Source organism: Mus pahari, chromosome 2, assembly GCF_900095145.1.
Source record: "Mus pahari chromosome 2, PAHARI_EIJ_v1.1, whole genome shotgun sequence".
Classification (NCBI taxonomy): domain Eukaryota; kingdom Metazoa; phylum Chordata; class Mammalia; order Rodentia; family Muridae; genus Mus; species Mus pahari.
Window position 1 is genome coordinate 34,899,992 of NC_034591.1, and position 18,659 is coordinate 34,918,650.

Here is an 18,659-nt window from a genome sequence, read left to right on the forward strand (position 1 = left end):
AAAAAATGTTCAACATCCTTAATCATCAGGGAAATGAAAATCAAAACAACCTTGAAATTCCACCCCATACCACCAGAATGGCTAAGATAAAAAAATTCAGTTGACAGCAGATGCTGAAGAAGATGTGGAGAAAGAGGAACACTCTTTCATTGCTGGTGGGATTACAAGCTGGTACAATCACTCTGGAAATCAGTTTGACGGTTCCTCAGAAAATTGGACATAGTACTACTGGAACATCCAGCAATACCTTTCTTGGGCTTATACCCAGAAGATATTCCAACTTGTAATAAGGACACATGCTACACTATGTTCATGGTGGCCTTATTTATAATAACTAGAAGCTGGAAAGAACCCAGATGTCCCTCAACAGAAGAATGGGTACAGAAAATATGGTACATTTACACAATGGAGTACTACTCAGCTATTAAAAAAATGAAGTTATGAAATTCTTAGGCAAATGGATGGGTGGGGAGTATATCATCCTCAGTGAGGTAACCTAATCACAAAAGAACACACATGATATGCACTCACTGATAATTGGATATTAGCCCAGAAATTTAGAATACCCAAGATACAATTTGCAAAACACATGGAAATCAAGAAAAAGGAAGACCAAAGTGTGGATACTTCATTCCTTCTTAGAATGGGGAACAAAATACCCATGGAAAGAGTTACAGAGACAACATTTGGAGCAGAGACTGAAGGAAGAACCAACCAGAAACTGCCCTACTTCGGGATCTACCTCATAAACAACCACCAAACCCATACATTATTGCATATGTCAATAAGAGCCTGCTGACAGGAGCCTGATATAGCTGTCTCCTGCGAGGCTCTGCCAGTTCCTGGCAAATACAGAAGTGGATGCTCACAGTCATCCATTGGACAGAGCACAAGGTCCCCAGAGCAGAAATAGCCAGGGAGCTTAAGGGGACTGAAGCCCCATAGGAGGAACATCAATATGAACTAACCAGTATCCTCAGAGCTCCTTGGTACTAAACCACCAATCAAAAAAAAAAAAAAAAAAAAAAAAAAAAAAAAAAAACCGCATGGTATAACTTGTGGCTCTAACTATATTTGTAGCAGAAGATGGCCTAGACATTCATCAATGGGAGGGGAGGCCTTTGGTCCTTTGCAGGTTCTATGCCCCAGTATAGGGGAATGCCAGGGTCAGGAATGGGAGTGGGTGGGTTGGGGAGCAGGGGGAGGGTGTAGGGGACAGGGGGTTTTTGGAGGGGAAACTAGTAAAGGGGAAAACATTTGAAATGTAAATAAAGAAAATAATAAAAGAAGGGGAAAAATTAAATACAAAAATATAAAAACACTTTTTCTCCCAGGGAAATCACATAAATCCCTCCCTGAGATGTCTTCTTGCAATGATTAGAATGGCTGGCCTAAGAGACAAAATATGCCTTTCCTCAGATGCTGCCAAGGTGCAAGGTCCTTTAGAAGAACCTAAGGCCACACTGAAATGAGGGCCTCACTTCATCCCACAACCAGCACGATGTGATACAGGCAGTGCACAACATGGCCTCTGTCTCCCAGTTCTCCTGAATCTACTTGGCTCTTATTGAACAACCTTGGTGAGGTGACAGTCACAGAGGATAATAAGATCAATGCCTTTATTAAAGCAGCTGGTGTCAATGTTGAACCTTTCTGGTCTGGCTTGTGTGCACAGGCCCCCCAAAGTCAACCCCAGGAGCCTCATCTTCAACATAGGGACTCCTGAACTCGTTCCAGCAGCTGGATCTGCTTCTACAGGTGGTCCTGCCTTTTCCACCGCTGATGCCCCAGCTGAAGAGAAGAAGGTAAATGCCAAGAAAGAAGAATCTGAGGAGTCGGATGATAACATGGGCTTTGGTCTTTTTGACAAAACTACATTCGTTAAAATGACCAATAAAGAACTGAACCTGGTTTCTTTCTTTCTTTTTTTTTTTTTTTTAATGAAAAAAAAAAGGAAAAAACAGCCACTGTTGGTGAGGATGATGAAGGAAAGCCTTGTACAGCAATGCTAAGAGTATCGGGGAGAGAGAGAGAGAGAGAGAGAGAGAGAGAGAGAGAGAGAGAGAGAGAGAGAGAGAGACCCTGAAATAGATGAAACAGAACAGTTTACTAATGTCACTTCTAACTGAGTGTATACCCAGAGGAAATTAGCATAAAGAATAGGTGTTTCCAAGGCCTTGCCACTTGTTGGAGTTCTCAAAAGTCACATTTTGGAAACAAGTCAAGCTGGTGAGTATGCAGAGAAAATGTGCCATGTATACACACCGGACCACTATTTAGCCTTTAAAGAGGATGAAATATGGCATTTGTAAACAAGTTGGGGTTGTTATGCAAAGGGAAGTAAGACATACTTAGAAAGGCAAACATTGCATGACCATAATCAATGCGAAATCTATAGTAAGTTGATTGTGTAGAACTAGAATGGAGAGGTGGTCTGGGGCCATGGTGAACAGAAGCACCTGGGAAAGGTTGATCAGTGGATATTAAATTGCAAGTAGAAAGGAAATATTTTAAAAAGATCAGACTATCCATTTTTATAACATGGAGATTATGATTAATAGCAATATGCTGAAATATTTTAAAACACTAATAGTAGATTTAGTCAATTACAATTTATTAGAAGATTGAAAATGAGGATGGGAGCAGATATCTTAGAGCAAATTAGTAGACTGGTTAAAAAGTAAACTTAGTAATCAAGTCACATCCTTGAAAAGATTAGCATAAGCTATTACTATACAATCAACAGTTAGAGAGCCCAAGCCTTGAATTAACCTATTAGAGAAAGAACCACAGACACCAGAAATGATTACAATATAATATGAAACTTTCAATGGTGTATCTCTGAAATATATAAATACAAGGTAAATTTAAATGCTAAGATTCTTTCAGGAAAAGACAAAAGTGATCAATACATGAATAAATACAGAAAATTGGGAAAATTTCTTAAACTACACATTAGAAATGGCAGAAAGATTATTTTGTGAGTTATTAATTTTAAATATAGTGAAAGACAATTGATATAAAGGACACTATTTTCAGGCACTGAGAGGTGAGGAAAGCTTCAAATTTATCATTACTAAATATCATTTGTCCCAATATTATTCTATGAAAACATACAAAAATGAAACTCCTAGACAATTTCTAATGAAAAATTGCAAGCTGCCTGGACCTATGTAAAATATTTTATGCAAAAATAATTTAAAATATTATCAAATACAATGTAGTATGCAGATTTTCTTGATCCATGAATACTACCCATGTTATTCATATGGGGGAATCTGTGATACAGTTTTCTCAAATTTGAAGTGAAACTATGATTAATTGCATACCTAATCTTCAAAGGCACTTGGTAAGATTAAATGTCAATAAAGACTTTTGGTAACCCAAGTCTCGAAGACAATTCCCTTGTAGAAACCCGTTCAAGTGTATCCAACTGTAGATACCTGAATGCAGTTTCTTTAACATTAAGGGAAACACAAAATGGAATTTACCTCACTCGTAAGAAATAGTCTTCCTCCCCAGAAGACCTGTGTCCATGTTTAGGGAAGAACAGGAGAGGCTGTGAGAGAGAAAGTACCCATCTCTTTGTAGGGCTTTCAAACCTTTCAAATAAAGTGACTTTGACACTTACTGAGAAATCCTTTGCACAGGGCACCTCAGAGCTACTGTTCACAAATATGATACAATTTTGCCCCAGCAAGTTTATTCTCTGTGAAAGGAGGTAAGAAAAAAACCAATTTCACCAAAGTCTACCAAGGTCCATGTATGATATTCACTATGGCTGTGGGTGTGTCTCAGAAAAAAATAGGCACTTTGGAGGTTTGGATCTTCTTCAGAGTGCTAATGATTTTAGAATTCTTTTTTTTTTTTTTTTTGTATCTAACGATTCAAATTCACAACAGTAGCATCTCAAGTGCTTCTGTCCCTGAGGATCCATGGGGAGCTGTTTCTAGGATTTCTATGGATATTGAAGTTCAAGGATTTAATTTAAAATGATGTGGTATCTGCATACAACTTCCAGACATACTCTCATACCTTTGCTACATCCAGAGCTCTACAAGCACTAAGTATAATGTAAATGTTATATAAAATAGTCATATTTGATTGTTTAGGAGATAGTGATACAATAAGGGCTACATAACCTAAGAAACAGATATCACATTGCATATACATATGCATATATATTTTTTTTCAATTTTTGTTGAGTTTGTGAGTACAGAGCATGCAGCTATGAAGAGTGCTTATGGAATGGTATTCTGCACTTTTAATCCATTTTGAGTGCATGCCTCAAAACAGGAAATACCTCCCTTAAGGTATTTTATGTCTCATGTTTCCAAGGGAAAAATTTCTAGTGTAACTCATGGGTAAATAATAAATAAATATAATTTAGTTAATTTGTGACTTCTAACTCCTTCACTGTTTAGAAACACAAAGCAAAGACATGGTAAGCTATTCTTTTATTTGGTTAAGCCGTGGGGACTACTGTGGTACTCACAGATAGAATGAGAGGAGCTAGTCCTCAAATCACTCAGCTGTCAGCACATTTTAAAGAAATGCTAGTTTTTTTTCATGCCAAATCCAGAAGGGAACATCTGCAAAGTAACTCCCTAAGGGCTTTGAAACTGAAATAAAGTCTTCATTTCACAGAGCTCAGCACTCTACAAGTTCAAAGGGTAAGAAACATTTCCAGTGTGTATAAACTGTAAGGTGCATCTGAAAAATAAACGTTTTGAACATGTTTGGCATCACAGGTCCATCGTTGTCAGCCAACAGGAGCTTAACATCTGTTTGAACGTTGCCCACTGGAGACTTTAAATGTATGTCTAAGTTACTTATGTGCTGGTTAATCAGCATGGCTGTCACGTCCTATTCACCAACTCATTCACAGGAGGGGTATAATTAAGTTGGCTTTAAACTTAACATAAAGATTTTTAAAGAAGAAAATTTAACTTTATTTTGAATATGTTACATCTCTATTCTCATTAAGTGAAAGATTTTTAAAAAAATACAGGGTAACTAAATTTTACATAAACATGAAGTTTGAGAATATTTGTTTAATTCCTTAGTGAACTGATCTATTTTTCTTTCAGTTCCTGATAATGCCTTTGCTTCCATGTAAGATGGGATAGGTCATTATAGGGTACTCTACCCCTCAAAACGTTAAGTTTGATCTGAAGCTCAGGGTTTTAGTGAAATTGGATTTGTTGTTTTCTGGAAGACGTGATGTAAAGTGGGAAGAGCAACTTTTTTATTTTTTGAAGTTTAAATTGCAGGTATTAGAATGATATCATGTTTCCTTGATGGTTGTATAATCTTAATGCCCCTTGATTTGCCATAATCATTAGATTTACAGACAGCCAATGAAAGAAGCTCCCTGTACTGATCATGTTTTCCATCTTTTTCATACTTTTTAAAAACCACACAAATCATTTTTAGGCATTTCTCACAAAAGATAAGCTAGTAATTCCTTTATTCTGAACCTTTATATGAGGAGGCATAGACTGAATGCTAACCTATTGTCACGATTGGATTAGTTTTATTATAAAATATATGTAAGTTATCCATTTTAAATGGGCAGCTTCATTAACTCATTTTATTTGCCCAAGCGGAGTTTTAGTGGCAAGAGATATGGGAGAAATTTTTCATAAATATGTGGGAAAGGTGTCCTGAGCCACATGAAGACTACAAGAATTTCTGAACTTCTCAGAAAGAAAAGAGAATTAAGCCAACATCACAAAAATAACAGGAAATGTGAATTTACTTGAAAAATGATTGAACAGATGAAAAATGTCATCGTTTTAGATATAGGTTACAAAATAAACAAGAGAATAAAATAATTATAAGTAACTATTAACATTCTCCTTTAGGTTTGACAGTACTTATGGGGCACAATGTCGGTATCATCCTTAATCCCTACTAATAATTTCAAAAGGCTGTACCTTGTTATGTAATGCTACAGTTAATTAAAAAGAACCTACCTTGAAAGATTTTCAGATAATAATTTTTACTTTGTTAAAACAAGTAAGTGGTCTATATTTTCTTAACTAATAATGATGATGCCATTTTAGATGAATTGTAAATAAAATTTTATCTTTCTCTCTTGATATGCATATAGATTCTGTATTATTTCTTCAAAATAATGATATTATTTTATAATTACATAAATTGTTATCAATGCATAATTGTCTGTAAACATATATTACATTCATGTTCATAATATAACTAGATCTTACAATTATTTAGATTTCAAAGTTACATTGAAAGAATACTTATTTGAACTATTTTTTCTTGTTTAAACAAAACAAATTAATTTAAAGAAGAGAGGTAAGACTTGTGAAAAAAATTGTTTTGTTTTCTTATCCTAAAATAAGATTAGATTCAAGTTTTTATTACTGGAAAACCTGCACAGATATACTTTGAATCAAGCAATTATTTTGGCAGATAAAGAAAGTTGCACCTTGGCCCCTGGCTTTAGAGCACACTTGGGACTGTTGTCTTTGGCCTCTGGTAATAGGACATCATGATGTGAGCATGTGACAAAGAAAACTTCACTTAGTAGCAGCCAGGAAGCAAACACGGAAGCAGCAGGAATTGATTAGAGTCCAATATCTCTTTCAAAAGCATTTCTTCCAAAGACCTAACTTCCCCCACTAGGCTTCTCACTTTAAATGTTCGACCATCTTCCTGTAGAACCATAGATTGACACATTCTCCTATCTTCCAATAGTGCTGATAGACACACTAGGGGATTCTGTGAAGATTCCAATTACAGTACTCAGAATTACTTTTCAAAGGTACCCATGTTTTTTATTATTATTATTATTATTATTTTGTTTTTCACTGTAAATGGTTGTGGTTGTTAACATTGTCCTATGAGTACTTGATCTAAATTATGGTTAAAACAAACAGTAAGTATTCAATAATTGTCATGTACAGCACAATAGCAAACACATATAAATTACAAGCAAAGTTTAGTTATTTATACATTTCTTTGTGAAAAGACTTCCTTGGTGGTGGTTATCAAGTGCAGTTGGTATGGTCAATTGCTGTATAAACTTGAGTTTGAGCTCTAGTACTCACATAAAAAGCCAAACATGAATGTGTTTGTACCTATAACCCTAATAGTGTGGGTAGCACAGGTGAATGGGACACTAAGGCTTGCTGATCATCAGCCTAAACTTTATCTCAAGTAAATAAAATGGAGAGGGATAGAGTAAGAATATTAGTGTCCTTCTTATTGCCTGCATATGTCCTGTGCACATACTACACACGCACACACACACACCACATACATGATCTGCCATTATTAATTTCCATATAATATGTAAGTTTAAAATTAGTATAAAATTTAAAATATACTTTTCTCATATTTTAGTCACTATATTAATAAAGGACTAGATGGTTATCATGTCTGGCTAGCTAGGGAATATGAACTATGGTTTTCATGCTTATACAACGAGTACTTGATCGGCTAAGTTATTTTCTCAGCTTTAATAATTCAGAATAGTGAATATGCACTAATCTATATCATTTTACACAATGCATGCTCACAACTAGACAGCATCCTTAATTAAGTAGTAATACAATGTTTTACACTTTTTCATTTTTATGTATGTATTTTTTCTAATATAATGGTGTGAGTTAGTATAATTTTGCTGTATTTGAATGTGATTAAATACAATTTGTACTTTCAGTCATTGTGTAAATAAATGTAACCATCAGCAATGACTAGGTTAATCTGATCACTAAGTCCTACTCTTTGCCATGTCCATATATATTGATTGGGTTTGGAAGTAAAATCTCAAGCTCCATTTTAGATTATGTTTCATATAAAATTTTAGCTTTTATTAGTAGCTTGATAACTATTAAATAGCAGCAAAATCATTTTCATTAGTTGGAATTGGTTTCATTTTAAAATTCTAAACATTTTTCTAATTTTAAACCTTGAATATTTTAATAATATTAGTTTTATTCATTGTTCCTAAAGATACATTTTACTATTTAATGACTCAAAGTTGTACTCTATAAAACCTACCACAAATAAAGTATATCTGCATCAATGGTCTTTTATAAATAAATTATGTAATAAATAAACAACAGGAGGAAAAATCCTGTGTAGAACTTCAAGTAAGTGTCAAACTACTCTTAGTACAGCTACGTACATTACTTTCTACTCTTTTAGCATATTGTTTGTTTGTTTGCAAGGACCCCTTAGGACTGGCTTTCATGGTACTAAAAGGCATCATCCAAAAGAGGGAGGTATCCAACAGTCCTACCCAGCTATGATGCCTATGAATCACATTAATGACCTGCATGGCACAGTAATAACCCTAGGGGTACAGTCGTGGTATGTATATGTTGGAGTTAACTAATGGCTCCTGAACTGAACTTAAGACCCACTCAACAAAAGGGGGACCATGCCTGGTTGTAGAAACCTAGATAACCTATGCTAGTGAAGTCATGGCTATTGGAGGAAAGTCTACAACAACTAATTTACTAAAACAGCATAATCCTCAACAACAATCTGTAACACTGGTCCTTATATACCCTCAGATAAATATAGACTTCGCTCCTCATCAAGGAAGCTTTGCTTTGAAACAAATGCAAACTATTGCAGAAAGCCACAACCAGTCAATATGCAGAGTCGTGGGTCCCAGTTTCAGTGGATATATCTAAAAAAAAACCTTGCACATCTTAGGTTCAGGCAATGGTGTAGGAGGCAGGGATGGAAAGATTGGAGGAGCCAGAGGATCATGGAGTTTGCTGTGAGATTATGTTTCCTTGTATGTGTGTGTGTGTGTGTGTGTGTGTGTGTGTGTGTGTGTGTGTGTAGTTTAAGTAACTACTGTTACAAAGATCCCACTGGAGAAGACCACTTAGATGCAGGTTATAGGCAATTTCAAATCTTTTTCCAGCTGTCAGGGACTACACTCAGGTATTCAAGATCCAAGTGTAACACTGAGTATTTAGGGCAAGGGCTAAAAACATATGCTGGTATCTCCCCTACTTTGTAAGCCTTTTTCAGAAAGTGATCTAATTCTCCCTGCTCCATCCCAGGAATTTGATGACTTGTAGCAAGGACCCTTTTCTTCTTTTCCTTCATTTCCTGTGTGCTAATCTTTTAAGACAATCCAGCTGACTCAGATAGTGCCAGACCCCATTAATTGGAGAAAAGATGGAGTTGCCACTAGAATTAGAATAAAAACAAAGTGTACTTCCTGTGTTTGTATGTTTATTCTTTAGAGCATATCCTTTTGATTAAGAATAAGGGTTTGCTTCTTTCAAACACTTAAATATATTAAGATAATAATGTATATTATCACTCAGATTTGAAATATATTTCTTTTTATACCTTTTGCCTGAGTATATTTTATTCTGTAACTTTTAAATTTATTTTTATTAGATATTTTCTTTATTTACATTTCGAATTTTATTCCCTTTCCTCATTTCAACTCCGAAAACCCCTCTATGCCATCCCCCTCCCCCTACTCACTAACCCACCCACTCCCACATCCCTGTCCTGGCTTTCCCCTGTACTAGGGCATAAAGCCTTCACAAGACCAAGGGCCTCTCCTCTCATTGATGTTCTCCAAGACCATTCTCTGCTACATATGCATCTGGAGCCTTGAGTCCCTCCATGTGTACTCTTTGGTTGGTGTTTTAGTCCCTGGGAGCTCTGGGGGGTACTGGTTGGTTCATATAGTTCCTCCTATGGGGATGTAAATCCCTTCACTTCCTTGTGTCCTTTCTCTAACTCCTACATTGGGGACCCTATGCTCTGTCCAATGGATGGTTGTGAGCATCCACTTCTGTAATTGTCAGTCACTGGCAGAGCCTCTCAGGAGACAGTTATATCAGGCTTCTGTCAACAAGCACTTGTTGGAATCCACAATAGTGTCTGGCTTTGGGAACTGTATACGGGATGGATTTCCAGGTGGGACAGTCACTGAATGGCCTTTCCTTCAGTTTCTTCTCCAAACTTTGTCTCTGTATTTCCTCCCATGGGTATTTTGATCTCGCTTCTAAGAAGGACCAAAGTATCCACACTGTGGTTTTCCTTCTTCTTGAGCTTCATGTGGTCTGTGAATTGTATCATGGGCTCATATCCACTTATTAGTGAGTGGATATCAGGTGTGTTCTTTTGTGATTGGGTTAACACACTCAGGATGATGTTTTCTAGTTCCATCCATTTTCCAAAGAACTTCATGAATTCATCGTTTTTAATAGCTGAGTAGTACNCCATTGTGTAAATGTACCACATTTTCTGTATCCATTCCTCTGTTGAGGGACATCTGGGTTCTTTCCAGCTTCTGGCTTTATAAATAAGGCTGCTATGAACATAGTGGAGCATGTGTCCTTATTACATGCTGGAGCATCTTCTGGGTATATACCTAGGAGTGGTATAGCTGGGTCCTCACGTAGTACTACATCAAATTATCTAAGGAACCACCAGAAAGATTTCCAGAGTGATTGTACCAGCTTGCAATCCCACCAGCAATGGAGGAGTGTTCTTTCTCCACATGCTCACCAGCATCTGCTGTCACCAGAGTTTTGGATTTTAGTCATTCTGACTGGTGTGAGGTGGAATCTCGGGGTTGTTTTGATTTGTATTTCCCTGATGATTAAGGATGTTGAACATTTCTTTAGGTACTTCTCAGCCATTTGGTATTCCTCAGTTGAGAATTCCTTCTTTAGCTCTGTATTCCATTTTTAATAGGGTTATTTGATTCCCTGGATTCTAACTTCTTGAAGTCTTTGTATATATTGCATACTAGCCCTCTATTGGATGTAGTGTTGATCTTTTCCCAATCTGTTGGTTGCCGTTTTGTCCTATTGACAATGTCCTTTGCCTTACAGAAACTTTGCAATTTTATGAGGTCCTATTTGTCAACTGTTGATCTTACAGCATAAGCTATTGATGTTCTGTTCAGGAAAATTTCTCCTATGCCCACGTGTTCAAGGCTCTTCCCCACTTTCTTTTTAGTTAGTTTCAGTAAATCTGATTTCATGTGGAGGCCCTTGGTCCACTTGGATTTAAGCTTTGTACAAAGAGATAAGAATGGATCAGTTTGCATTCTTCTACATACTATGTGCCAGTTGAACCAGCACCATTTGTTGAAAATGCTGTCTTTTTTCCACTGGATAGTTTTAGTTCCTTTGTCAAAGATCAAGTGACCATAGGTGTGTGGGTTCATTCCTGGGTCTTCAATTCTACTCCATTGATCTACCTGCAGTCAGTGTACCAATACCATGCAGTGTTTACAATTGCTCTGTAGTACAGTTTGAGGTCAGGCATGGTGATTCCACCAGAATTTCTTTTATTGTTGAGAATAGTTTTCACTATCCTAAGTTTTTGTTGTTCCAGATGAATTTAGAAATTGCTCTAACTCTATGAAGAATTGATTTGGTATTAGGATGGGGGTTGCATTGAATCTGTAGATTGCTTTCTGCAAGATGGCCATTTTTACTATATTAATCCTACTAATCCCTGAGCATGGGAGATCTTTCCATCTTCTGAGATCTTCTTTGATATTTTTTCTTCATAGACTTGAAGTTCTTGTCATACAGATATTTCACTTGCTTAGTTAGAGTCACACCAAGATAAGTTATATTATTTGTGCCTATTTTGAAAGGTGTTGTTTCCCAAATTTCTTTCTCAGCCTGTTTATCCTTTGAGTAGAGGAAGGCCACTGATTTGTTTGAGTTAATTTTATATCCCAGCCCTTTGCTGAATATGTATTTCTTTGTGTAGGGTAGAGGTCATGTAAAAAAAAAATAATAAAAAAAGAGGACATGAATTTGAAAAGCATCAAAGAGGAGCATTGAGAGTGTTTATAGAGATGAAATGAATGGAAAATGATATAATTATATTATAATCTCATAAAACTAAAGACATAATAAAAATTAAAATAAAATTTGTGACAAAAATATGAAAAACTTTATATAATTATATCATGTTATCCTTCTCTCTCTTCCCTACAACCTCTCCCATCCACACCCTTGATCCCTCTCAGATTCACAGCCTCTTTTTTTAATAACATTTTTTATTCAGAGATAAATGGAGAGAATTAAACCTGTTACTTATCCAATAGTCTCCTCTCACTGTAATTAATACATCAGTGAGCATGTACTGATGACGCTGATTCAAATCAAACCAGAAAATATTTCAGCCTCAAGATCTAAAAAGGAGCTAAAAGATGGTAAGCAAAGAGTAATAATTTATGGCAATGTCTTCAAATTACTCGTATTGTAAGCTTTATATTATTTGAAGTTGCAGAAATGTCACAACCTCTTTTTGGAGGAATTGTGACTGTACTTGTAATTATTATTAGTTGTTACTTTTTCACACTTATTACACACATACATGCCAATATATAAATATGAAATACAACCTTTAGAGTCTGTTTAGTATTGAATTGTGTATATAATTTCAGGGCTGACATTTTGTATTGTATAAATAAGTAAGGGTCTCTTCCCTGGGGAAGAATAATTCTCCTGCTTTTACCACTCCTTAGATGACTATTCTTTGTCTATGAGCAAGGCCCTATGAGGTTCTCCTTTCCACATGCTTATGTCTGTTGGTTATTGTCTCCTTGTTTAGGTCCTATTTAGGCAGTCATATTGTTATAATATCATAGGTAACGTTTCCCTTTCATTTCTTGAAAAAAACTTCACTGCAGAGCACTCTAGCTTTTCTAACTTTTGTCTTCTCTATGTGAAGTTCCAGAACCTTGGGGGTAGGAGTTGTGCTGTAGAGTTATCTGTTTACCCATAATCTGTTTTTTCTTTTCCTTCTGCATTTTGATCAGGTGGTTTTCTTTAATTGTCTCTATATGTTTCAAGTAGACACTTTTTTGATTAATGAGAGATATCAGGTAAAGTCAGAGGCCTGGGTCCAGAGTTAGGCCTGTGCTATGGAAATAGCAGCATGGTGATAGAGGTTAGATGGGAGTGGTAGGGAGGGAGTCACCAGAAAAAGCTAGTTTGTTGGTCTCATGTCTGGAGGCAAGTCTGTAGGAGTGGAGATGGCAATAGGGCCTGAGGGTCTTACCAAGGCCTGACCAAGAATTATTTATACTGTGAAGGTCATTAGAAAGAAGGGAAGTCTGAGAAAGTGTCAGCTACAGGAAGCTCTAGGAGAGATGACAGCCATATATAGAGAATGTGTCTTGACTGTCAAGGTTGGAAGAGCACAGATTCTTCCCTAATAGTTAATTTAGTTCAGACTACTATAAAGAGATGACCTAATTTATACAAATTTTAACTAATTTTTCTATAACAGAAAAGGTGACATTAGGAAAAGTCTAAGGAAATATTAATAAAATTGATACTTTATTAACTGAAAATATTTACTTGATAGACAGGCTCTCTTATTGATAGATCAATTTTGTTCCTAGACTATTCATTATGTTTTTTAGACATTCAATTTTATTGAAAATAGGATTCAGTTCTCAGAAAAAAAAAGACAACCTGTAACAAAGCCAATACATCTTTCTTTTTTAAGAAATTTGTATTCTTACACATCAAGCAAAATCATTAAAACAGAGTTTAGAATACTGCAGTAAGAAAAGAACCAATTATTCAGTACAATTATTCAGTAGGTCTTTTTTTTTTTTTTTTTTTTTTTTTAGTGGATGAAAACTAACATGCAATTATTTCTAAATTTGAAAGGGAAATACATACACTACAATATTATTCATCATGACTACTTGGAGTACATTACTTGGAATTTTGTATGTGATATCTGTCTGCAACACATTCTGTATTTGAAGATATGTCAGATTTGTCTCTTTACAGAATTGTGCAATTTTAGAATTTACATCTGCCATGTCTGAAGGCTATAAAGGGTTGTCTCTTTAACAACAACAACCACAAACTTTCAGCAAAATATTCAAGTAGTAGTTGCAATATTGTTTTGTGCCTGAGTTTTTGGTATATATATATATATATATATATATATATATATATATATATATATATATATAAATCTTTGAGATAAGTAGTAATGGATACCAGTTCCATGTTGTATGGCTATTGGCAAAGTCTTTAGAACCGCACCTTCTGGAAGAGTCTGGTAACAGAAACATAATTATTTTGATCCTCTATTGACTGCAGTGCATATATTAGCATGCATATTCTCTGGTGAATGGCAGCATAATGTAGAGAAAGAGGACTCTGGAGAACCATATGCAGTTCAGTGTTTCCATAGCAACTTGAGCATACACTGAGAAGATCTGTTTCCATGACTATCCTCTTCTACAGTGTAATGGACTTGCTAAAATAAAGTAACGGATTGTCAAGTTCTCATTGCTTGATTTTAACTGACTTTAGAGTTGCATGCAAAGGTTATCAACATAATGTATTAATTTAACCTTACCTCTGTTACTTAATACCAGTGTGGTTGTTTAAAAATCACATTTTGGATTCTATCTATTTCCTATAAAAATTCTGGTATATTATGATGTCCAAAGAAGCACCTACTCTTGGTTCAATAATCTGGCTGACAGATATTGCTAAGATAGGGTTCAGAAGCAGAATTGTTTGTATTCTGGAAAAACTACTTTATTCTATCTGGAATTTAGTATGAAATTATAAATGCAAGTAATCAGCCACAGAAGTATTAGCAGGAATTATAAAGTTGGTGACCACTATAAGTCAGAGATATTTTTATATTGTTTACATTGACTGTTATTACAAACTACAATGTTTCTCAGATCATCACGGTCCTTATTATTTATAAAGAAAAGGAATTTTGCTTTGTCACTTATATGTTTTAAAGTATTTCAAAATTATACCTCAGACTAGCCAATTTTCATTCTAATCTCACCTGATTTGCCTGATACATTAAAAAAAAAAACAAAAACAAACAAACAAAAAAAAACCCAGCTTACTAGGTTATCCTTTCAACCTTAGACTAGATATAAGCTTTAGTGTAGGGTGGAGATCTGAATGGTTTCAAGCTGCATGATCTTGCCCTTGCATCAAAGATAATCGGGAAGAAACATCAGACTCTAATTCTTCAGAAGCATTTGCATGTGTTAGGGTGAGAAAGTGCGACTTTGCCTTTCAGTTATTTAAATATACAAGCTTCAGAATACAAGGTAATAGAAATAATCTAAACAGGAAAGTAAACAACACGGCAGGAACTCCTTGAAATTCAGCATACGTAAAAGTGTAGTTTCAGAAAACAAAGAGATGACAGTTGGAGTTATATGTGAAGATTTAATAATGGGTGTCTTCAAAAATTAAGTCAACAGGCATACAAAACTCCAAACAACATCAGGAACCTTACACAAGAGAGAGAGAAGAAGAAAAGGAGGAGGGGCGATGAAAAAAGACATTTAGAAATTCAGACAAAATATTGAAAGGATAAAGACAGCATCTCAAAGAAATCAGGAGACAAAATAAATGTTACTGATGATGTCTCAGAAGTTGCACAAGCCCAGTGAGTGCCACCCATGGGGAACTGTACTAGTCTATAATCCTGCATCTAGAAAACATACCATTTAAAATTTACAATGAAGCAAGTACATTCTTCATATAAAGAACAGAAAATTTTTCTTGCTGGTGGAAATAAATTATATGAAACATTAAAGAGAGGTATAGAAAGAAGTCTGAAAACAGAAATTTGTACCTATGTCACAAAAGTGAAGAGTACTGCAAATGATAAAGTTTAAGATAAAAGTCATTTCTCATATTAATAAAAAATTATTTATAAAATAGAAGAGGGACAATGTATTAGTATAAAATATTGACAAGATTCAGTTAAATAGAGACATTAATCTGTTTGCAGACAAAAGATTCAATATTATGAAATTGGTAATTTTCTTCAAATTTTAAGTATAAAAATTGAGTCAAAATGTGTCTAGATTGTTCATCATTTCAAATTAATTTGATTCTAAGCTATAAATAAAGGTTATAATTTCAATACTTAATAACATTATGAAGACAATGAGATTAGGTACTTGCCTGAACAGAACAGTTAATGATAGAAGTTTGCACACAAGAGTGCAAGTATGTAGAGAAGAGATCCTGGGAGGTCATGGTGAGAAAGTGACCATTTGAAATCTGAAGAGAAGTCCAGATTTAAATGTTCAAAATAAAGTATTATGTAAGCTACCCAGTTGTCTCAGTCAGGGTTTCTATTCCTGCACAAACATCATGACCAAGAAGCAAGTTGGGAAGGAAAGGGTTTATTCGGCTTACATTTCCATACTGCTGTTGATCACCAAAGGATGCAGGACTGGAGCTCAAGCAGGTCAGAAAGCAGAAGCTGATGCAGCAGCCATGGAGGGATGTTCTTTACTGGCTTGCTTCCCCTGGCTTGCTCAGCCTGNTTTCTTATAGAATCCAAAACTACTAGCCCAGAGATGGTCCCACCCACAAGGGGCCTCTCCCCCTTGATCACTAATTGAGAAAATGCCCCACAGCTGGGTCTCATGGGGGCATTTCCTCAACTAAAGCTCCTTTCTCTGTAATAACTCCAGCTGTGTCAAGTTGACACAAAGCTAGCCAGTACACCAGTGTTTGGCATTTTCCTAAGGAAGTTCTAGACACAGTCAGTTTTGTGTGAGGTGCTAACAGAGTTGGATTCTAGAATGGTTGTTGTCATTGTGCTCATCCATGTTAACAAGGAACTTGAATCTTCACAGAGTTCTAAGAAATGTGAGTATCAATACAGATTCAGTAGCAGAAATAATCTAACAATGAACTATGATTATCAACTGTGATTCTCAACCATTATTTTCATGGAAATGTGTGTCACTTTAACCAATGTTTTAAGGTTAAAAACATGTGATTTGTGACATTGTGACATCACTTTGCATAGGTACATCACTTTGTTAAAGAGTAGGTTAGCAGCCAATGACTCTTCTGGACAGGTATGTGGCATTTAGATGGTAAGTCTTATTGGAAAGAAGTTAGATTACTGAAGGTAATAGTGACAGAATAATTCATAATTAATGAATAATGATAGAAGTTTGCATACAAGAGTGCAAGTATGTAGAGAGGAGATCCTGGGAGGTCATGGTGAGAAAGTGACCACTTGAAATCTGAAGAAAAGTCCAGATTTAAATGTGCAAAATAAAGTATTATCAACAGGCAATGGAGGAGTGCTCCTTACAGTCTTGCTCTCCACGCCTTGCATAGGTTTTTTTGTTTGTTTGTTTTTTGCTCCCAGGACTACTAGGTTAGGGTAACTAGAAGGACAATCCCTAATTGAGAAAATTTGCCACGAGCCTATTTTATGGAGGTGTTTTCTCAATTGAGAGTACATCTTTTCAAATGACTAACAAAGGTCAAGTTCAATTAAAATTATCCAGCACAACACCACTATAGTTTCATTAGACTAAAGAAAAAGTACCAAGTCTATTTGATCAGAAAACATTTTATATCACTGAGGAAAGGATTCCTGCATGTTATGGGCAAGGTTCAACATAGTAAAATCTGTTATAAAATATGGAATAATGGCTTCTTTCTGAGTAATAACTGGTCATCAATCCATTTTCTGACCTTGGTTTGACAGGACCTTATTTTAAATGCATAAGAAACTTTACTTTTTATCAGAGCCTAAAATTAGGTTAAGCCTTTTGTATAATTAATTTGATAGTGGAGACATTTAAGTGACCAAATACTATCACATTAATGACAATGTCTTTTATGTTCCACTGTAGTGACTTTTGGTGTAACTTTGTGAACCTGGGTTCACCAGTTCATCAGATAAGGCAGCAACAGTTAAAATCATGTAAAAACATTTTCAGTAAACCTTACCCCAGATCCTTTATGGTTTTAGATGTATGACTGCCAATTAATCTTAAATGTCAAAATGTCCTTATTTATAGAAACAAGACTGTGGATCCTTTTATCATTATATTTCACAGGAAGAATGACTTTGAGAGCTAAAATATATTCTATGCCTATAATGAATAAAGATGACAAACTTTGAAGAAACCAGGGTATCACAAAGGAGTAACCTAACACTGAATGGAAGATTCTAATTAATACATGTCTATATGAAGTCATTTAATATTAGAGATAATTAGTGTGCAAGTGAGAAATATCTTGTTTCTGTATTTCTCTTTGCTATATCTTCAGATTCAGATGTAACCTCTAATTAATGATTTGTAAGATTCTTAAAGGAGAAAAATTTAAAAAAAACTAACTATCCTTTTCATGCAGCTATGACCACAGCTGGATGTGCCCACTGCTACTTTAGTGTGTGGTGCTAGAATAATAACAACCTCTTGAACATTTTTTATTTAAAGCCCACTCCATGAGATTGTATCCATACCTGACACTTAAAGAGGCAAGACTAGATAGGACATTGACCCCAGGGGAAAATCCACTACTATTATTCTAATAAATGAATATAGCATTAAAATGATAACTAATGACATGTTTATGTACCCAGAGGTCACTCTATCACTAACCCTCATCTCATCAGAGAAGCTTCATGCAGTAGATGGAAATTAACACAGAGATCTACAGGCCAACAGCATACAAAGGGTGTGAGACTGTGGAACACTCAGCCCTACATGGGATGTTACTATTAAATACTTCCTCTAACATCTCAGGAATCCATGAGAGATAGACAGAAGAAAGATTGAAAGATTTAGAGATAGTGGATGACTCAAAGGAAACAATTTTTTTCCTGACACAACT